Source organism: Falco naumanni, chromosome 6, assembly GCF_017639655.2.
Source record: "Falco naumanni isolate bFalNau1 chromosome 6, bFalNau1.pat, whole genome shotgun sequence".
Classification (NCBI taxonomy): Eukaryota; Metazoa; Chordata; class Aves; order Falconiformes; family Falconidae; genus Falco; species Falco naumanni.
The window spans coordinates 26,065,009-26,088,859 of record NC_054059.1 but is presented as its reverse complement, the minus strand read 5'-3'; positions in this window follow the sequence as shown (position 1 = coordinate 26,088,859).

Here is a 23,851-nt window from a genome sequence, read left to right as displayed (position 1 = left end):
AATCACCTGCAGGCTCAGGAACACACGTTTCATACTAAAGCTGCTAATGTGTTGTGTCAGGGTCAGAAAAGAGGTATTTTCTCAAGTTTGCTGAATTGTAAACATGAATACAGTCACACTGAGTCATGTAAACACAAACCCCACTTCACTGCTATTTTTATATCCCACATCATGGCTCTATCATTAACTGTGCTGAAAAAAAACCCACCCTAATTTTGGTCAGTTTTGGAGCTTGTTAGATTTTAGAAAGTGAACTTCACTACCTCTTTACAAAGCCATAAATCACTCTGAAGTCAATTAGAATATTTATCTGTTTGTAAACTGCTTAATCTTTTATTAACAAGGTGATAGAAAGAATGAAAAATTTTAACTTCTGCTACCATATCAGTGGATGAAGATCATGAAACTATAAACTCAGGGGCCAAAAAAACACAAGCAAAATGTGACAGTCCTTACGGAATGCATGAAATACTTGCAACAAAAGCTGAAACTACGGCGGACTCAAAGGGATCTTTGGGTATGTTACAATATTTTATTAAAATTACAAGGAAATTATGAGTTTTCTTTTCAGGACTTTGTGTCCAACCATTGTGGAAGGTCTTTGTGACATTTTCAGTATTTTTTGTTCTGTTTTAACATCACTTTGCTTGGTGAGGTATTGACAGATGACTGGTACCTGTAGTTCAGAGACAGTTATAATAAAATGTTAAGACAAACTAAGAAGTCATTGAATCATGATCATCTGAGACTTCATTCTTCTCACCGCATTCATTTGTAAGTTCAAAATTCAAGATATACACATGTATTGGATATGATTCTCATTCACATTCAAGCAGAGTGGTGCTTGTCTTTCAAGTAGATGTAAATTGAATTGAATTCAACATAAAACCAGTTTAGACTGCCAAAATGATATAAAATGGCCTCAGTGAAAAGAAAATTCAGGCTCTTAGAAAAAGCAATTTTAAATTTTTTTTTATTTATTTTATTTTAACTGAAAAAATATTAACTACCTGTAGTCACTCAAACTCCTCTGGCATGTTTCAACTCACAGGCTCATATGTTAGTAGAGTACAAATCACACTAATCAAGGGGAAAAGCACAGATTTTTCTGGGTGATATGAGGTACCTGATTTGGCTCAGTCAGTCAGCTCTATCAGACACTTAGTTAAGAGCCAAGTGCAGGATAAATAATATGGGTCTGGTGACATGAACACCAAGAAATGAATGTGCAGAAAAAGTAATTCAGATTTCATGTATTTCAGAATTCTTACTGGGAGAATAAAATGGTCATAAAATTAATCTATTTTTTAAACCATAATATTTTTTTCCAAATGGAAATCTATTGCTCCAGTTTCTTGGATGCAATCTTTTCTTCATAACGGAGAGATCAACTGTATTACTTTGTTTACGTGGACACAGCTATAACAGGACACAGTCGTCCATGCCATACACAACGCAGCAGTTTTACAAATTTTAATGCAGACGATATTAAGACAATGAGAATTGATTTGTGAAACAGTGCAAGACCTGTGTAACTCATAGGCTGCCATAACTAGTTTTTCTCTTTGCAGCTCTTAATGATGTGAAGTAATTGGACTTCTCCCACTAACACAGGAAATGCACATTTCAGTTGAAGGTACCTGCAAGACTCAGTCACATATACGAAAAGACAGTGTCCTGCACATAAAGTACTCTTAGCCTTTATTGAGTATTTAAGAAAAGTCCAAATTTGGTAAAATGCAGACTCCCAGATTGATACATTTTAACTGTGACTCTGTCAGAAAAGGTCTGAATCAATTGCTCCATTTTGCAGAGAAATTTGGTGTTCTTCCTTGCTTTAGGTCCTCTTCTATTATCTTTCTCCATTATCCTCAGAAATCTTTTTCTTTCTTTTTGTCTGGTTTTTTTCCTTGAAGTTTAGATCGCTTCTTGTTCAGACTGATGCATGTGGTGTTGGGAACTGAAATGAAGGACCGTTACATGCTAACACGAGCACTGCTCTCTGCGCTTCACACACAGCAGCAGCAGCAGCAATTAATGGAGTGACTGGAAGGGAGGTTTGTGTGGATGGGTGAAACCATCCTGTGCTGCTGTCAGGATCCAGGGAGAGCAGCTGTACATCATCCACCTATATTTATATTTCCCCACTCTGCCTCAAATATTTACTGTGTACACCTTGCCTCAGCTTAGATGTATTCGTTATTTTCACTCTCTCCTAATTTCACTTCTCCTTGAAACACCTGCTTTTCTTCTATCCTTCTCATAACCTTTAACCTTGGTTGTCCACCCCTGCATGCAGATACATACAGTGAGGTGTTGGGAAGCTTTCTTTTGCCTATGAGCCAACATCAAGCACTAGTCAGGGAAAGTCCAGAACTATTATGTTGTGAATGCTCTTGGTTTAGGACACAGTATAAATTATTGTGCTTGTGTAATTGCTTTAGCTGCCCCAATACTACTTAAGAAGAAGAGGAGTAGAAGGGGAAATGGGATCAGCCCAGGACACCATACATGTGGGGGAATATGTTGGCAGGACATCATGATACTGAAGATACTTTCAGCTCAAAGATCAGCTCTTTTCCTTGTTGAATGCTGCAGCTGGAGCCACTAAAATCTGCCATCCATTATGAAGGAAAAGGTAACTCCCTTGTTTATCTTCTTGATACACTGTTTGGGAAGTGCAACTCATCTTTTCATTTAGCTGTCATCATCAATTGTGCTGCCCCTGTTTTGTCCCCTATCCCGTCCTGTCCCCTTAGCTCTGAGCCCAGCTCAGCAATGTTTTTAGCTCAACATACGTAAGCACATGCTCTGCTGCTCCATGACTGGAGACCACAGCTCTACAGTTCCTGATTTGCAGATTGCACCACTTCTTCATAATTAAATCAGAAGCAGTTAAAATAAAGTTATCTATTTTTCTAATGAGTGAACGTGTTTGAGGGGCTCTAACAACTCTATTTCCATTTATGTGGAAATGTTTTCTTGTACAAAACAAACTTCCCTCAAACTGGAAAAATACTTATTTCCCTCCCTTAGTGTTAATAACCTGAGTCACTCTCTGAAATCAGTTTCACTAGTTTCACTAGTGAAATGAGAAACACTAGTTTCACAGTGTGACTATTACTTGTACTGGGGATCTTCATGCAGGACATGTAAAACAGTGGTCACAGAATTTCTGCTAAGGAAACTAGTCTTCACAGAGAGGACCTCACTCTGAAGCCACTTAAGCCAGACAAGATTTTAAGGAATACCATTAGAGGTGGCTTGTTGCTGTCCTTTTGTAGGTTGACAACACTGCAAACTCAATAGGCTTGGCAAAATTCCCTCAGGAACTGCAATAATTCTTGTTAGTATTAATTTTTGTCTTCACTGAACAGCTCCAGAGGAAATGTTCTGAATGTACAACATTCTGAGATGAATAAATATCGCTTGTACCAAGCAATATAAATAAAACCCTCTGTTTTGTAGATATCTACATTCCAAGTATATAAAAATGCATATATTTGACACATATGATTTTATATCAATGCCTTATCATTCTCTGTAAAAGAGGCAGAAGCCATCCTTACAATACTGTTCAAAACGTCCTTTCACAGGTTTCATGATTCTTTTCAGATTACGTATCAAAATGTTTTAGCTGTTCATTTCAACCTTGTTCTAATCTTATTGACATATGATCCCAAACCAGCACAATTCGGCATGTTTTGAACAAAGTGCCACTCAGACTGGGAGTGTGGGGTGAGACTGGTGAGATTAAAAGAGAATGGAAAAAATTATACCCTTTGTAATGAGGTGTTGTTTTTCTGTACAAATGACAAGGGTCTACCGTGGCAGCTGACATCAGCAGAGATGTCAAACCTCTCTGCTGAGCAAAACTCAGTACAGAATACAACTTGCACATCTCATTTATTAGCCTTGTTAAACCTCTCATCAGTGACAGATACACTTTCAGTAACAAGGTAACTTCTGCAGCAAAAGTTAAATCTCTGCCTCTAGAATGTAGTAAAATCCTTTTCATTTCACCTAGTATCAACATGAACATCATGAGTTTAATTCATATAACTGCTGTGAGATGTGTGCAGGAAATCTGCTTCCAGGTCTTTAGAAAGCGCTTTTGTCTTTTTTCCGTGATACAGTATTATAGTAACGGGAGTTACACTGTGTGTAACATTAGAAATGGATAAATAAGCATTAGCTCATTAGAACTCCAGAAGGATGTAGCTTTTCAGGTAGTTTGGAGGCTGTTGCTCATGAAATTTTTTCATAGTTCCTTACTACAGGAATACCACTGCCATAGGAAAGTTCAGTGTATTTTTTCTCTTTGTTAATACATCTATTGATATTTCATTAATATATGAGAGGGGTGAATGGAAGAGATAAATAAATATTGCTTTTTTTACATTCTGACCTTGCAGACATTTTTCATCTCTGCATGTCTAAAAGATTAGCTCCCCAATCACCGCCTCTGACATGACTGAAGGTTACCCATGAAAACAGTTAGCCCACTCAGGCAATTTGAGAACCTAATGGACTCCCCTTGAGAGGGGATTTGCCAAAGCCTTCCCTGTAGGCATGGGGGTTTTCTCACGGCATGCATGATAAGATAGGTTAATTTGCCTGTACTTTGAATCTCTTCAGTGTCTGAGGTGGTGGTGGAGGTGATCTGTTTTTCTGCGGAAACCATCTGCAGAGACCTTGTGACACCATGTTACTGCTGGCATGTCCTGGCCATGCTAAAAAGCCAAGCAAGTGCTATTACAGCACAGAACAATGGGTAAGACATATGAAGGAAGTCCCATCCAGCTATAACTTTCCAGCCCACCCAGATCCTTTTAGGTGTTTTTCTCATCTTACCATTAGTAACGGTACTGGTTACTAACAGCTAAAAGACAAACAAACAAAAGATACATAAAAAAACCCAAACCTATGACAGAACAAATTCATGCAGCTAGTATAAAGGAGTACTTGTGGGACTGAGCTGTTCTTCTTTACTATTGAATTTGCTACTGACTCCTTTCAGTTACTCACTGAGCAATGACAAATCTGTCAGTCTGGGTTAACCCTGAACCACATCAGGGGTCCTTCCTCACCTAAACACTGCCTTGGAGCCAATATCAAATATATTTGCATTGGTTTTTTGTGTTTTTTGAACAGAATTACTAGCTTCAAATGCAAAGTAAGTATTTGATGGGAGGGTATCAAATCATTTAACTGGAAACAGAGGAGAGCACAATACCAGTCAATTAGTATGTCTCCACTTTTACATTGAAAGGTTGCTCACCAAATAGTGATTGTGAGCTCCTTGTACTCCAGGAGCTTCCTTTTTCCTGTCCCTTCTGACCACAGGCTGTCTGAAAAATCAAGTCCCTTAGCCAGAGCTAAGGTCCTTCCCTAGTGTACCTAATCTCTGCCTTTGACTCTATGAAGTCTCTATACTCAACTTTTTCTTTTATTTTCTTATATCTCCTTAATCAATACCTTATCTTTCAAAACCATTCCCATTCCAGATTTTCTATGCTCCACTCTATGGGTTCACTCTAAGATAACTACCCCTGAGACTTATACCATTGTGAAAGGAACCCCTGCTTCAAATCCCTTGCACCTCACCCTTCTGCTCCAGTAACATCATCCCTGAGTCCACCAATATCCCCATCAGTATCTACAGATTTTTCAATCCCTTTCTTAGATCATAGGTTTAAACTTCCTTCATTCCTACAGCCTAATGAGACTTGCTACCAGATACCCTTAATGAACTCACATGACCAAGCTCATTTCACTCAGCCAGGATGTGTTTGTCTCAGGAGTGCCACCTGCAAAAGCTGGGTTCTGGCAGAACTGATGATCTTACGCAAACACAACCTTTTTAGGGATTAATCTCACATCTAAATATCAACAGATACCAGAAGTGCTAGGACATAAAAGAACACAAAATCAGTGAAATGAAGCTGTAAATGCTGGCACGTCTAGCTCTGTTTGTTTGCAGCTCCGAGCAGGCGCAGGGTTGCTGTGCACGAGGAAGGAAGGGGAAAGGACGGTGGGCTTTTCTGCAGATCCTCCTGCTCCATGGGGTGCCTCTGCTGAAGCTGCGCCTTGCTGGAGACCATGTCAGAAGGCTTGTGGGAGCAAGGCCTGGAAGGTCCTGAACCATAGTAAGGTCTTGTACGAAACATGCCAGGGCTCAGGCTCACAGCAGTGTTTACAGTAATCCCAGACGCAGAGAGGCTTCAGTAGTCCAGCTGACGTGCAGTAGCTCATTCTCCCAGAGCATTAGGCCCTTAATGAGCCTAAGCGCTCACTTTGGTACCACTCTTAGGTACAAACTATCGCCAGACCTTTTATTAAAAGAATTATTGTTTCAGCACTGGGAACTCTAGTAGTTTTGTTATATTCTGGATGCAGTTAATACATTTTCTTCAAAGCTGGATGAAGGCAAGAAAGAATAATTGTGAACATTTGAGCCAGATTAACCAATACTCTTCATCTAACTGTTGCTAGCCTGAAGCCATAAACCAGTTATTGACCAGCCACAGCACAACAGGCAGCACAGATTTACCTTTCCTTGCACCACTGCAGTGGCACAAAAGAGTCAGGACCTGCCGGTGAATCCCTCTTTTGTCACGTTAGCATTTCAATTTGGCTATTTTATTTATATACAATTATATAATTATATCTAGTACATATTTATATGTTAGATATAATTATATATTTTTATATAGGTGTGGATATTTCACTATACTCAGGACTGCAAAATATCTAACCTGGTTTGAAGACATTCATGTGACACACAGATGTCTGAGGTACTCAGGTTTGAAATTCAGATCACAGATAACAGGGTTAAAGACTTTTCAAACATCCTCGCTTGTTTACAATGCTCAGATACACTTCATTTTAATGAATTCCTAAATTGCAGGTATGCTCTGTAAAAGTGAAAGACAAAAATAACAGCATTCTATATCCGTAAGTACTATTCAATCAGCTTTAATTTCTGTATAGCTCATACTGTGGTATTCAGGCTTTATGGGCTTCCAGAGAGATCTTCAGCTAGAATTATTGTTGATCTTTACAGTACGTCTCCTGATGCTGGAATTGATGTGTACTCATATTTAATTTTAATGGCACTGAAGATGATACTTATGTTGCTTTAATAAGTATTGTCTTCAGGACTCACAGAGCTTAAGGTTGGATCAGAGCTCCCATTTAAGTATCAGTGCTAATGCTGCTAATACTGATTCTATTAAACCGCACATAAACTTCTTTAGACACTTAAAAGACACACATTTCTTCAGTAACAGAGTTCAGGATTCATTTGGACTGTTGGGTTCAGGAAGGCATTAATATCTAGGTTGCTCATGCAAAATAACACATTTGCCCTTACTTTCTTCTGCTTTCTAGGAAAATAATTGTTAATTATTATTCCTTATACAAAAGAAGTTTTCAGGAAAAGGGATTGCTAGGAATGAAACTTACAGTTCTAGATAGCTGAACACTCTTGCTTGCCAGTTAGCTAAACCTGTTTCAGACCCTATCAAGCTTTCTGAAACGGGTTGATAACACTGTAGCATCTTATAAATAAAATTTATAGATTCATACTAGTTTTTATTACTCTCACTGCATCTGTAGATGAGAGACAACAATTCTCTAATGCTTCTACCACAACCTTCATTAGTTTATGGATTGCATGTGCCTTCAAGGACAACTATTTTCAGTATTTGAAGAGGAATAATATGCAGTGATAACACGGTACAGCAAGCTTTTCTGAAAGGAAAACCAGCTCACCCACCCTAACGTTTTTTCAGGAAAGGACTGCATTACTAATACCCACAGGAACTTAGTGAAAGCCTCCCTCTCACACAGAGGCGTGTTATACCTCATCGCTTTCAACCAAGTGCCAAAATAGCAATATCTTGTTTGGCAGAGAGACAGTAGTTTCAGATTTCCCCCTCCTTTGAGTGCAGACCTCAGTGGAAGCCTGGACCTCCGCAGGACGGGGGTGCCAGGACCCAGTCTGCCGTGGTGCGGTGCAGTGCAGTGCAGTGCCTGCCAGCCCGTGGGGTTCCCACAGGAGCCCACAACACAGCCCCGCTTGTCAGCCACGTCTTGCTCGACCACTGCCTTGACTTCGGAACCAGCAGGTCTACGTTACGGTATTCAAGTACCGGCCAAATTAAGTGAAACTTTGCAGACTTTCTGCACCCACCTTGAGAAGAATATGAATCAATGACTGAGTTATTGGGCAGGAAAGGCCAGCTCTGGTCTCCTCCCTTTTTTATCTCATCAGTTTTGTGCCATTTCAGGTGTGCAAGAAGATTGGCTGAATTGGCCATGGCCCCAGTAGTCCCACAAAAATTGTCAGGTGAAGAACAAAACAGCAGACAGGTATGCTGGCTGCATGAACCATAGGGAAACCAGTATCATGGATGGTTCAGATTGTATTTACTGAGGTCCCAAATATTTTGTGGTTACATATATGAGTGCAAAGTATGAATGAACTCTCACACTTACTGGGCCTGCTTTGGTTGTTTTCTTAAGGTTACAGGCTTCTGAAAGATCAGAATTATTGTCCCTTCTTATTTGTTTCAAAAGCATAGTAAAGAGAAAGCAGGTCTGGAAAACATGATTGCATTATAGCAATGAAATAAGGTCATAAAACTGCTTAGCATTCTTTTTTCCAATTGAGAAAATGTCAGTTGCACTAATGTCGGAAAATCCAGGTGATCAGAAAAATTAAAGGCATCTGTAGGGGTAGACTGAGGTTTCTGACTAGATTATTTTCTGAAAGCTTTGCAACGCAGTTAAAAATGCCCTGTACCTCTTACCCCACATTCATTTATAAGAAACCAGTTATAATACTGAAATGCAAAAGACCATATTCAAAGAGCTTTGTTACCTGTCAACAGTGCTGTATGGAACCTTAGGAGGAATGATGTAAGGGAATTGTAAATGCATGTCACACCAGGAATACTGAGACAACTGCCATCCTCTGCCTATAGGAAGGTATTTGAACACCATGTGTCAGCACCTCCTGTACCTTTTAAGGATACTGAGCAAAACTGAACACACTGCTAGTCTGAGAATTTCTAATTAGAAACATTCCACATGAGAAAGGGCATCTGGATCTGACTTATAGCAAGCTGCATTTGTTATTTAGTGAGACTGCTTAGTATTGTTAGCTGTGCAATACGGTTATATAGCTTCATAAAATAATTTAGTTGCAGTGTCTCAGATCTTCAGCAACGATGCTGGAGTGTAGCAGAGGCAAAATGATTAAGGATGTGAATCAGAGAATACCTTAATATCTAAGATAGAAAGGAAATGTATGAAAATCTCAAACAAGGTACAGTCATTTAAACTCTGAGAAATCTGAACTCCAACACTGATTCTGCTTTCCTCTTTTGCTCTGAATTTCCCTGAATACCTAGATGTACATATTTGCAGATGCTCAGTTTTCTTTGTTCTTGAAGGGATGATCAGAAGGCATTTGGCACATCCTTGTGCTAGCTAGCTGGGAACCAGAAACTGTATGTTCCTCCCTCGACACACTTGGAGAGGCTCACACAAGAAAAAAAACAACCTCTAAGAGCCTGATGTAACAGCAAAGCAGTCAGGGAACTTAAGGAGAACTTAAGTAGAAATGGGGAAAAAAAAATGCAGAAATGGAAAGAAACTAATGAAATCCAGTTATTACTCCCAACTTTAGCTAATTTTTGTGAAAAGTGTGTGTGTATATATATAATTTATATGTATTTTTGCTTATCTTTGTTTAATATAAAGTCTGAAATAGCTCTGGGAACAGAAATCAGAAAACATACTATTCTCAAGCCTATGTGATACACTAAGCTGTAACTACAGCAGTATTTCAGCATGCATACACTCTTTCCTATCTCAATTTTGTTAGTTCCTTTCTTCCTCTGTGGCCAAATAGCTACAAAGTAAGCATTAAGAATGATACATTTCTCCCCTACTCCTGTAAAATGGCTTACAAAATGGTCTTTTATAACTGTTGTTTTAGAGGTTACTTCATTCCAGTTTAATGTTGTTAGATAGTCTATGATCTGCTGCAACAGATTAAGTGGTGTCCCGTCACAAGACCATGGGAATACCTGTTCTAGCAGGGCTTGGGTGGAACCACTGTTCTTACACCCTATCCTGCTTTCACCAGCCATAATTGCAGAGTTCAGCAAAATTACCCAGAAGGGAAAATAATCTCCCCCTTCAGCCCTCAGTCTGGTGCCAAGACACTAGAGAGCTGATGATTCTCTCGTAGCTGTAGTTGTTCCTGCCCGATAGCTGCCAAAGGCTGCATGTTGGCTATGATAAAACTAGGCATCTCCCTACTCAGAATGTTGGTTTATGTCACTTTCAGAGGCACACAAATAATCCCATAATCCAATCTCTGTGAGGCAGACAACTGCAATGTGGTTTTTTAGTGCAAACAGAGGTCTACAAATTAAAATTTTCGGGTACTTCCAAGGTGCTCCCTGTGTTATAGGGGTGTCCCTCTGCTACAGACCTTGGCCTAAACCAATTTGGTCAGAAATTAGGTATTTTCCAAATATTAACACTGAGATAACTTGGAAATTTTATTGCATTGTTATTTTAGAGCAAAAATCTGGGCAAGGCACTATTTGCATAACCATGTTATTAATAGGAAGGATACTTTTCATGCCTAAGTAAATACTATTCTGAAAATGTGCTTATGAATTAGACAGGCAACAAGCAATTTGTAGCTGCCAATTTGTCCTAAGCTATCAGTTTGAGGTACCAAAATTGCCTTGGATAGTTTGCTTTGCAAAAAAACCCTATTGCATTTGTTCAACATACAGCAGGTACATACCATAATATAATCTGTCTTTAAACAGACACATTTTTCTCAATTTTCAGTATTCTGTGTAATTATCTTTTGCTTTTGTGAAATGTCTGAAGATCTCCCAGCTAACAGGCCTGATTCTTTGGTGCTCTGTATTTTCGTACTGATGCTTTCTTGCACCATTTCAAACTCTTCATTTATTTATTTATTGTTTAAGGCAAAATGTGCCTTCTTAGGGTCCAGTGAGATGCAGCAAGAGAAATAAAGAGGCACCTTAAGACGAGGGATAAATTGCTGTCCAAATATACCTGTCTTCCTTTGTACTTTTAAGCTATTAAAATAGCTTAGACCTGACACCTAAATTTTGGATGGCTGAAATCTGGTGAAATGTGCCCCACTCATGGAATTTCTCTACAACTATTTAGCAATTGGAAAAAAAATATGAAAATGAACATACATTTTCACCTATACTAAGAACCCTAAACATTGTACTTCTAAACCAGTCTTAAGTATTGTCAGGAAAATCAGTCCAAATCATGGGAATCCTTCAGAGATAATTCAGTTGTCCTTGCACCATCCTTGGATCTATGGGGCCATGTGATAGGCTGGAATAAAATCAGACCCCAAGTTTTTTTTGTATTTGAGCTTCTCCCATTTACAAGGGAAAGGAACAGAGATTTAAAACTAGGGAAAGAAAATTCTTTTCAGTTTCAGTTAAAGAAACAGCAGTAATACAAGTATGCTTATGGAAACAGCTGAGACTGGAGAAGATACCATAGGACTGGCCAAGGAAGGAGCCAGGCTATGACTTGGAACCACTGTGAGCACAGGAAACCGTTTAGAAAGGAAGACATCAATTCTTGTCATTAAATTAAATACTCTGCAAGTATGCAAGGGGAAAAAAGACCTTTTAAGTAATGTAAATGTTGTAAGTAACTTAAAATGCAGTGAAAAAATTAGTCCCTTTGTGGCGCAGAAGCAAAATTTTGAAAGGAAAAGTAAGTGGATTTTGCACTATGACCAACTGATTAATAAATCTTAGTCCTGGCATGCAAAGGTGAGGGAATAAGTTCAGGAACTACTGATCTGCCACAAAGATAGTCACAGAAATTAGCCCTTTCTTCTCACTGATGACAGATCTCTAGCTGAAGCATTATCCCTGATTACAGCAATGGACTGCATAAAAAATGAAACTGGATCTTGTTTTCTTCCCTAGCCTTCTCCAGAATCTGCTCAGGGAAATGCAAGAGACTGCCTATCTGTCTGTGTGAAAACTGGCAGGGTAAACAGGCTAATCAGCTCCAACCATGCCTGTTGCAATCAGAATCTCCTGAGAATTGCACGCACTTTTTCCACCCTGTTTCGTTTGAAAATAAGCACTCATATTACACAGACAATCTGCATTGAATTAGTGACAGCTCTGGGCAAGCACCAACCCACCCAATTTAGGCAAATCCGCTTGTCAGCTTTGTTTTTTAAATGTATGCAACAACACGTGTGTCCCTTGCGGTATTGCCTGGGGCTGCTCTCTTACGTTCCTTAGGGTCTTTGGAAGAGCATGCTCACAACACGGCATATTCAAGCAAGAAGTTGGTTAGCTCACACTATTTTTATATCAGCACTCAAATCTTGACCTCTCTCTTTCTCAGGTAGCAGAACCTGATCACTAACAAGATACCATGGTACCCTGACAGTATATGTCATTAGAAGAAACTGTGAATCTTTGTAGCCAAGACCATTAACTACAGGTGGACAGTTGCCCAGGGTGAGAGATGGGGGCAGGAGGCAGCAATGTCCCCTGACAGCTGGATAACTCCTTTTCAGGCCCTCCATCCCCACCAACTGGCATCGTCACATGTGGCCACATCCTTTCTGTGCCTCTGTCACATGCTGCTGAGGGACAAGCTTTGCAGGGCCATCACATAAAAGGGGTGATGCTTCTCCCCTGGGAAGCTCCACAGAAATATCAGATTTAACTGGTTTGGCTTTAATCATGGTGTCACAGAATTTTTCCTTCTCTGCCTAAAGGTCTGAGGTGATTCTCCTGCAACTAAACCCTGCCTGGGAAGGCATGTAGTTTTGGTGGTTGCTTCTGAGATAAAGAGACAAAACCCAGATCCTTCCCTCCTCGTTTTTTTCTGCTTTTTTTGTATTTATTGAGTTGTGGGGCCTCCATTCTGTATTCTTGCTTAAGGATGTTAAACATCATGCTGGCAAGGTTTAGGTGAATTGACAGAAGACAGCAGGAATGCACCTGGTGCCTCCATGGTCCTGTTCCAAGGACCTGTGCTCTGTCTGTGAACGAAAGCGTGTTTCATGCTGGACAGTGCAGTCTTGGCCTGGCCTGTTCCTGTGAAGTGGTATATTGGAGTGCACACAGACCACAAACAGCCCACATCTGCTTTTCCAATGTGGGGAAATCCAAGCTCATGGGCTGGGAGCTGGGCTGCAGGTTGAGTTAATCGGGCTTAAGGCAAGCCACAGGGCTGCCTGCTCATGTTGCAGACTTGGCCACAAGCATAAACATTTTGCCTGCAGGTATAAACCATGCTCCTTTTCTTCCCCATTTCTGATTGACTCAAGTGCCTTTTCCGTCAACTGGGTGATGAAGATCCCCTTCAGAAGCAGCCAGGCTGTGCTGAGAGCCTGGACAATTAACTGAAGTAACAGGCAAGAGTGATTTGGTGAGGGCTGTTGCAATGCCTGGCCATCTTTGAGGCTTCGGTTCTCAGCATCCAGCAGCATGATTTTTAATTCATTAACCAACTCAGGTACACATAAAAGCAAAGTGTTTTAAGAATTAGAGAGCCCTATTTCATCAAGACTTTTTCCTGTATTATAATTATAATGATTCTCTGTTGCTATTAAATCCTTAAATAGATACTGCTTTCAACAAGGTTTGCCTTTTTTGATTGAGTGCTGTGTCTGCAAGCTAACAATGTTGCAGAGCCATCACAGCAGGTGGAGGGGTGCTTCTGCACCCCGCTATGCCAGAAGGCACCTTTTATTTTTATTTCCACCCTGCCTTATTATTTCACATGTTCTGTGTGGAGGCATATATTGAATAAAATGAACAAGATTGAATGAAGATGTTTATCTTCCATCATTACTCCAAAATCTGAGTATACATACATAAAGAAAACAAGTCAGACTGTGAATGGCGAAATGTTTCCCTCTCTCACTCACTCTTCCCTTGAAAAATCGTAGCCCATCCCAGACAATACCAGTGAAAAGCGCTACGAGCAACTTGCGATGAAACTGTAAAAGCTACAGACATATCCTAGCTGCTTTTATATATATTTTTCCTAGGGAACAAATTTGCAGTAAAATGACTGCATGGGCCAGCAAACTGAGAACATGGCCAGCAGGCATCCCATGAGTTTTCTAATGGGACATAACAGATGCTCCTACCACCAATTCTTCAGTGTCATCACACTAGCAAAACCAAAGCTGTGGAAGGCTTCCTTACCTGTACTACTTTCATCTGTTATGGGGATATATCCCTTAGAAAAGAATTCAGAAAAGAGCAAAACTGAGTCATACTGAAGAACTGCTTATCTGTTAAGGCTACATACAAGAAGCGTTCTTCACCCAAGATGTCACACATACTAAAATGGTTATGCACAGGGGTTGGTGATAGTTACCCATTTGTGAGAGTGAGATAATGTATTACTTTCCCAAAAGTAGGCAGACTGCTTAGTACGTTTAATTTGCCGTCTGTGTCTTCTGGCAGTGCCAGTGACAAAGCAAATTGCCTGGGCTTGGGCCATATTGAAACAAGAAATGAGGTAAACAATGACATTAAAAAGTAATTCTCTGCAACAGCTTTTCTTTTTACTAAGTCATTTTAATACACTATTCCGTACATGTAAATTATGTGTGATAGCCATAAAAGGCTCATGCCTTGAATTACTTACATTATTTGCTGGTCCTTTCAAGCTGTTACTATAACTGGTATAAAGGCAAACTGGCAAGCCACAGTCATTTCAGCTGATTGATAGATCTGTCAGGTGAAAGACTCTGAGATTTTGAAGCTTCTAGTGTAAACAGGTTCAGGGAACAGCGTATGGTGGACATTCATACTACTAGAAAAACACCTAATAAAGCAAAATATATGAACAATTAATTCTAATGCAGCATGAGCTGAAATTCAAGGAAGTCAAGCAAGGCATCAGCAGCCTTTAGGAAAGTATCACTTTACAACACAAGAATGGGTCTAAAGTCTTTTGCCCCTGGCCCACTTCAAGCAGGATTCAAACATGAGCAGTCTGGAAGACTGCTATAGGAGGACTCTGGAGACTGAACTCACTGTTGCACAACTAACTGATGGACCACATCCAAAGAGTAGGAATTAACACCTGAATCCAAAACTGGACTTCGAGCATGCAAGTCCAAAATGACATGGTTCTTGAAGACCTAACTGTACACTAAGCTTCTCTGCTTTAAATAGAGCAGGTTCATATAATCAAATTACAATAATTACAAGAAGTATGACCTCTTCTGACTGTGCTTCTCAAGTTACCGCTCCTGCCTATTCTTCATTGGGAAACTGAGTAGAGAAATGCTGTTGATGAGGGCCTTAAAATGATAATTGTGGCAGATATTTTTGAAAATATGTCATTGCTAACAGGAGATGAAGAATCATCATAAAATAAGCAACAGCTGCTCTTTCTGTTAAAAATGTTGGACCAGGGTGTAATGGCCTAGCTGTTGCTTTATTTCCCTCCTCTGAATGAATCAGATCTATCAGACCATCTATTTCCATTGCTGGAAAAGACTAGGCACAGCTGCTTCTGCCTTTCTATGCTTCTCCCTCTTAAAACAGCTAAGGCAAGACTGGGGAGAGAAACGCACCAATGGCTTCACCAGCACCACTGCTTCACTACTACCATCGGTCAGAAATTAATAAAGCCATAGCTGAGAAAATAGGAGAAATTCTGTCTCACCTTCCCTTTCCCAAGCCCCTGGTGTAAAATAAGTGTTAGGGTGGCCTGACACTCACTGAAGTGGTAGTGCATCTGGCAGTTCAGCCTAGCATTTGTAATTGGACTCAGAACTCTCCCGTCATGCCTGAGAACAATGCACTCTTTGACATTTGTGCAGTCACCTACGCTAGTCCAATGGGATAGATAAATCAACAGTCTGGAAAATAAGGTTTCATGCTTGTTTTATATTCATTTTGCATAAGTAGAAATGACTGTACAAGTGGCAAATGATAAAGCATTGGATCTACATAGGTGTTAAATAAACAGCAAATCGTCCCCACTTTATTTCCAAGTATAATTAGTTTGATAAACGAGAAAAAAATTCAGTATAGCTCATAGCTAATAAGATATAAAAATGAACACTGATTTTATTGAACATAAAATACATACATTTCTGTAATGTCTGAGTTTAATAATGTCTGGGACTGATACAATTTGCATTAATCATAAAACTTTACAGATATTGAAAGTTTTTCTGCAACAGTTAGAATATAGTATTGGTAACTAAAATCAATAGTTAATTGAATTATAACGCCACGATTAGATTACATGACAGCCATGTACTTACTTGTCAGTCAGCTGTAACTTGTGTTAATAAGATTCACTGAGCTCATTATCTTTTGTAGACTGCTAATTTCTGAAAAAAGACCTGTGAACAGAAAGGATGTTGTCTTGTTAGGCAAATGCCAGATTGTTATTGAACACTCCATGGGAATAATGAAAAGAAGTAATTTCCAGAGAAAACCTGAAATTATTTGATTGACCTTTATGATTTCTACTCCTTAACGGAGACAAAACTGGAAAAGGAAAGCCTCCAAATCCAGGTGCTGCTAAAAGCAGTTCAGACTTTCCATAGGCTGAGAAATAATTATTCTAGGAAACTGCCTATGACATATACAGATTTTTACATTTTTTAAAGAATGACACCCACCTTGAAAACAACCCCATCTCAACTCATGCCAACCCTGTAGTGCACATGAAGCATATAGAAACATACAACCAAATAAACCCAACTACCTGAATCATGTATTTCAGATTGCTATTATACAAGTCACTGTACAATAACCTTCTATTTTCTTTCCCATGCCACAACAAACAAACAGTGTTCGCCATGTTTACAAACTTAAGTATTAAAGGACAAAAGTCCAAAAATCTTACAGTATCCTACTGAAGAACAGCAGATATATTTGAACACATGAATTACAGGCTACAGTACTGAGGAAAAAGAAAAGGTTCCTAAGACTCTGACCTTGGGAAAATAGCTTCCTGTTCCAGCATCTGGCAATCACTTCAACACCGAGCATCACAAAGACACACAGTCAAATGTGTTTCTCAGTATTGTGAGGTGCTTCAGAGCACTCCAGTCAGCACATGGTCTTGCGGCTAATCACCGCTCCACCCGAGGAAGGAAACCAAGCTGTGGGGAAAAACATTTTCTTCTTCACTTTTCTTCACTTTCTTACATGTGGCCTGAAGTATATAGCTATTTCAATAAAAATATATGACTAAAATATATTTTCAGTATAAATAGATGACTAAAAAAGTGTTGATGGCATGCCTCTCAACTCCATTTCAAGAATACTAGGAAGTCTCATCTTCAAGCTTTTGTTCTGAACACTTAACCACCTATAGTGTGTCAGGTGATCCTTTATATATACTTACAAAGCTTCACCTTGAAACAATTCAGATCACCACCACTCTCTTTGGAAAGTTACTGAAAATTGTGGACATGTTATAGTTATGGAATTTCTTTTAATTTCCAGGTCCAATTTGCTGACTGATGTTATAGTCTTCAGGGTTTGTGGGGTTTTTTGCTTGTTTGTTTTGTTTTCCTTTTCTTTCTCTCAGTATTAGAAAAGGAAGCTTTTCTTGTACTTTGTCTGCAAAAGTTTCACTTCTCATGTTTGTTCTGTAATATTTCACGACACTTCTGTTGCACTGGCCCACAAGGTGGTCAAACTCTATTTTTTAGGGTGGTGCATCAGATTGCACCAAACACAAACAGCAGGCCATCATTTTGGTCGTGGTGTCTCCTCCAACCAGCAGGTAGAGCCTTCCCTGCAGCATTGGGTTAGTCACTAACTGGCATATTACTACAAGGTAATACAATCCGTTAAGGTGCTTCAACCCAAATCCAAACTCTCGGTTTTTTTTCCTCAGGAGGTGTAGTTCCACATACTGGCTTTGTGTTATTTCATGAATTATCACTCTGAGCTCCATATGTCTTTCTGGAGCACACCTTTTTCATTAACTTCTCACTGCGGGAAGCCCGCGATGGCAAAGCTACTCACAGAAAGCTTCAGTCTGGAATGCTCTTAGGTGGCAATTTCTAACTGAGTTTAGGACTGGTAGATTTTGCATCCTCCAGTGTGCTTTCCCCAAAGTGTTTTGTTTCACATACAAACCATAATCTTATCAAGGTCTCTATAAATTAATGGAATTTCAAAGTACACTCTTCAGCTTCAGATCATTCACAAACTCTTCTATATTTTCAACTGTTGTGTGTACCTCTCAGTAAGAAACATCTCCCCCAGTTACTTCGTTTCTACAGAGAACAGTCCCCTTCAGACAGTAATACAGTTTCAGAGCTGCCTTCTTATGACTCAGTTAAGTGAAAACCATGAAAACATCAAGTGCTTCAGAACAAGATGTTGTTAGAAATAGGGCTTGAGTGTCTTCCTTTTGCTTGCACTTGTTGGTGCAAACAAATTCCAACACTACTGATATGATCGATCTATGAAACAATGGTTAAATCATTTCAGCTGGTATTTCACCAGAATTCACCTGATTTTACCCAGTATCAGTATGGTTAGTATTTGACAAAGTTAAAAAGTGATTGAAAGCAGGCTTTGACTGTAGTAAAAACCCCAATATTAGCGATGTTTTTATATACCTAGTGTAACTAAGTTTAGAATCTCAGTCTGAAAATACAAACATCACTTACAGCAAAATGAAGATCAAAATTTATCAAATAAAGCAGCATTTCAAAAATCTTCTTTAGAACTTCTTAGCTTAATCTACACATACCTGTCCTACTCAGCATTCCAGAACAGTATATCTAAGAAACAGTCCACATTTGTAACAAGAAGGTTACACTAAATTAATTATATATTTCAATTTTTGCACTTTAAATGGAAACAATGTAAAATGAAATAGTTTTCAGTGTCAAATAGACCATTCTTCCTTTTATATAATTACCCATTTTTAATGGGCACAAAGAATATTCTTCACCTTTAACAAGAACACCTTGTAGGTATTATTCTTTATAGACACAAACGGGAAACGTAATACTTACTATTGAGGAAATACTTTAACTTTGCTGCATTTTCTTTACAAATTCTCAGTTGATTTGGGGGTATTTAGTCAGGTCACTGTAACAATCCATCCCAAGTAAGGTCATCAAGTTGCCTGGCAACCATGTTCGGGATTGACAAAGGCAAACTACCTTCCCATTTTTTTTACCTCCCCTTTAAAATCAATATGACAAGCTTGATATTGGCGATGTGAGATTAGCTGAGAAAATGCATGAAATTGCTGGAGAAGTGCATTGCTCAAGATATTCAATTTCGAAGGCTAGGTCCAAGCACATCACTCTCTTGCAGCTCTGTCATTATGGTTTTCCCTACCAGCAGTATTTGTTAAAGTATTATTTACAGAGATGCTATTTTATTTAGTACATGTGCTTCATCTCAGCATCGGCTTTTCTTTTTCTTTTTGTTTGTTTGAGGCTGTTTCATTCAGGACTGAGCAAGATCAGGCTGTGTTTCATAACAATATCATTATGATGTTTTGTACTGAGCAGTTAAGTATAGTGTCGTTAAGATGAGAAATTGGTCATAGAATAGGGTAGCTCAAATGCACTGCCATTTACATTCAAGTATGCAAGAACCTTTATTTTCTAAATACAGCAAAATTCAATGGCCAGTGTTTGTCCATGAATCCAAATCCCTTTTTCAGCCATGGAGCTTTCTGCTTTTCCCAGTCACTTTGCAAAGGCCGGATCCTGTTCAGTGTTACCATCCAGTGCTTGTGTCCTCGTCTTCCCTTTAAGATTCCTCAATCTCTCCACTATTTTCCTTAAGAACATGCAAGAAACCACTAAATGGTGGTCAAACCCCCTCCCAGTTCCTCTTGTTAATTTGAAATTATTTGTGCCTGCATTTTAAATCAATATTACTATCTAAGCATGGCAGCGTGCATTGTTTAGGGCACCTGAGTTAGAAATAAGCCTGAGTCCTTGTCCCAGTTCCAGTTTATCACAGTGTCAGCCACGTACCTCTAATCAAACAACTGGCGAGGCCCCGACAAAGAAGGGCCACTGCTGCTACCTTTCTGAATAATGAGACGTGACCTTGAATATCTTTACCCTCAAACCAAGGTGGAGCTGTTTTCAATTGGTTTTCTTTCAGGAAAATAACAGGGAATAGTGATGTTCGTGAGTTGTGCGAGTGTAAGAAAACTAAAGTTTGGCAGGAAGAGATTGGAAAAGTCAGTATTTATTATAAGGATTTCAGTATTACAGGATACTGTAGAAAGGAAAAAGAAGGATAATGCAATCCTGGTTTAAAAAAAATGAGTTATGGTATCTAGGCATTTGCTGAATTTCCCTGTGTTGAGCATGTAGGCTGTTTATGTGTGAACTATGGACTGCTTACCACTTGGGTGCACGGTTCGTTATCTTGGTCATTAGACATTTTTTTCTGCTTTCTGGTCTGACAAATGAAACTTGTAAGATAGGAAATGAACGAAAGACAAGGAATGAATAGTGAAGCCCTCGTTTTCAATACATCATTACCCAAGTGTGCAGGTAAAGATGGGTGTAGACTTGCTCCTAATATTTTGTGTGAACAAAAAAACTTTTGTTAAACCTTTTGGCAGTTAGCAAAGAGGCATAAATATAGTACCCATGAGAAGCCGTTTAGATTTCAAATCAGTATTCAGAAATGTTTGAGAAGCTGAACCCAAAGCTTCACTGTAGGTGTTTTTGATAGAAAAAGTATATTTGTTTATGCTCCAATAGTACCTCTGCTTATATCTAGCTGTCATATACTTTCACATTTCACTTACCTTCTGAAAGACATACAGTGTGTTTTTCAAAGTTCTGACAGAGTACAGCTGCCCATGCAGAAAAACAGATTTCTAGGCTAGTTTTCTTTTTGCAAACTGTGTGGAAACCACCCCACCGCCACAACACATCCCCACCCCCCACCCCCCCCACCCCCCCCCTAAAACCTCCAGGAGGCCCTTTTCAGGTCCTTCTGTCTGGCTTCTGTAACCAGAGCTCCCAAGAGAAAGGCATTTGCTCTCCCAGGAAGACTTACTGAATTCTGTCTAATGGAACCCAGATTTTTCTGATAGCACTGAAAAACATTCAGTAGTGTAAAGAATTAATCGGGTAGATAATTAATAAAATAGAGCAAAAGGCCCTGGACAGGGCTGAGCTTTACAGTGTAAAACAAGCAGGATAGTGTCAGCATTATAATTGGACATTCCTGTTTCAGTATACATATTTTTGTAGTTACAGTAAAAGACCTTAAATTAGATTTACAGGACTGGATCATTATTATTATTATTTGTTATTATTAATTATCATTATTTAATTTGTACAAGCCAGAATGAGCTGTGTTAGACACCAGGTTTTGATGCAGAATTATTTTGTGAATGTGTTCAAACTTTATACTGTACAAAGTGTTTAGTCTGGTGAGCTGATTTAACTAGAATTACTCCCTCATGCAAAAACCAGTTACAGAATATAAAATGCTGATGAATTTTGAAGACCAGAAGTTACTTCCACATCTTTACTTACTATAAATCCCAAGGAAAATCTGTCTTGACTAAAGAAAAAAAAAATAAGTTAATAAAAGGTTGTGAATATGTTTGTTCTTTCTCATCACTGTTCTTCACCTGAATACATTTACTCACATTTTTACAGTTGCAATACATTCATTAGATAAAATCAGCACATGGCAGAATTTGCTGCAGTTTTTGTTTCATAAAACAAAATTAAATTGAAACATTTCAGTCAACCACTTCTCTTTATATAAACTATGTAACAAAAGAAATTGCTTATAAAGTTGCAATTACAAAGGGGAGAACACTGCCACACTAAATAGTGTCTCATGCAGTTGAATGTATAATGATTGGTGATGGAGATTGAAACTTTTTATCGAAGACAATGGTGAAAACCATACGAGTTATAATCACAGCTTTTCTTTTGATCTTTAATTCAAGTGAAAGATTCCTTGAGAGTCTCACAGTAACCACTGGAAGTGAGGACATTCAGTTTCTAAATACAGAAATACAGGGGTTTATAGATTATGCCTAAAGTACAGGGGGAACAATGATGACCCATACTAGCAGTAAAATTACATCCATGGAGTTCACTCAGTTCTCAATGATGTAGCTAGTGATCTACATACTGAACTGCCATTTATACAGAACATATTAGCCTTTAAACATAAGAATCAAGCCTCACATGGCAAACAGAAGTTTTATCAGCGTTTCCATTTAATTCTGCCTTGTGTTCTGCCTCAACTCAAAATGCAGATATCAGTGGCATTTCATGGTAAATTAATAGGTATAGATAAAATCTTCTATAAATATTCATTATACCTCATTATTGCAAATTAATGAGTAAGATTTTTAAATTAAGGGTAGTCACATTTAGAGATATGTATCACTTTTCCTACATATGAGACATAAGAAATAAATTATGCTCTAAAGCAAAGTTCCAGTTTACTCCAAGGGTGGCCCTGAAAGTCTGACATTATTTTGTAAATGGAGTCATCTGACTAACTGGAAAGCAAAACCAAAACTGCTGCTTGGCTTTAGGTATGATAAGCAGCTGTCCAGAACATTGATTTTAATAGCTGGACCATTTATTACATTTCTATGTGTCATATTCAAAATATTTGACTGTGGTATTATGGCTGAATCCCTGCCTTTTGCAGGAGTGGCTCAGGGGGCATGGCTGAGGACACAGCTGATACTTGTACATATTAGTTAACTTTGAGAGAGTCGTTTAGCTCAGGCCTGGACCAGCTTAGTTAGTACTTCTCAGGGGAAGCCACAAGTCAGCAGGCTTTCCCCACCTTGCTTGTGGGATGTAGTATCGTGTCTCATCTACCAGCCTATATGAACCTGTATCAACCTATATCTCTGCGGCTGCAGAGAACAAGTTGCAAAACAAGTGATTTGTTCTGATATTCTCTGACACTATGAAAAAATTTGGAGATCATCAGAATTAAAAATTAATGTTGATGGCCTGCAAGGATAAAATGGGTTGATGCCTTGGCAGGACTACCCAACGCCGAGATGCCTAGAGAGGTACAGCACAAACACCGTGTGGATGCCCATGTCTGCGCAGGTGCTTATGAGAGGACTGTGTTTAGAGAAGATGAAGCCAAACTCCTCTCAGAGGTGCTCGTTGACAGAAGAAGGACACACGTTGCAAGGGATGTAAGTTGCAACAAAAGAAATTAAAATTAGATATTGGGGGAAAAAACTTCATGACAATTGACAACTGAAACAGGTTACTGAGAGAGGTTGTTGAATCTCTGTCCTCAAAGATATTAAGAGCTCAGGTGAAAAAGTCCTGAACAACATGACTAAAATTGGCCCTGTTTGGAGCAGGGTGCGGAATGAGATGGCACCCAGATGTCTTTTCCAACCTAAATTATTCTATGATTTTGTGACATCTTGGCTTTGTAAATCAGTGGTGGGGGCAGCCCTCCAAAAGTGGGCTGTCTTAAGCTGAAACCTTTGATTGAGAAACTTTCTAGTTATTTACCATTTAAAGATTCTGAACAAAAATTAGAATTTTAGGTATGGGGAGGAGAAATACTGTTAACGCTAGCCCATCCTAAATAAAAAAGAATATTTTAGCATTCTTTCCTAATCCAACTACATTTTAGAATGAAACCATAATACAGATTCCACTATAATGCAGAATGGGTATTTGGAGCCTCAACAGCAGTTGCACCATGCTCCCTAACTGCAGGACTGCTGGAGGACCCCAAGTCCAGGCAAGAGAAGTCCCATATTTCAGAGTATCAGCACT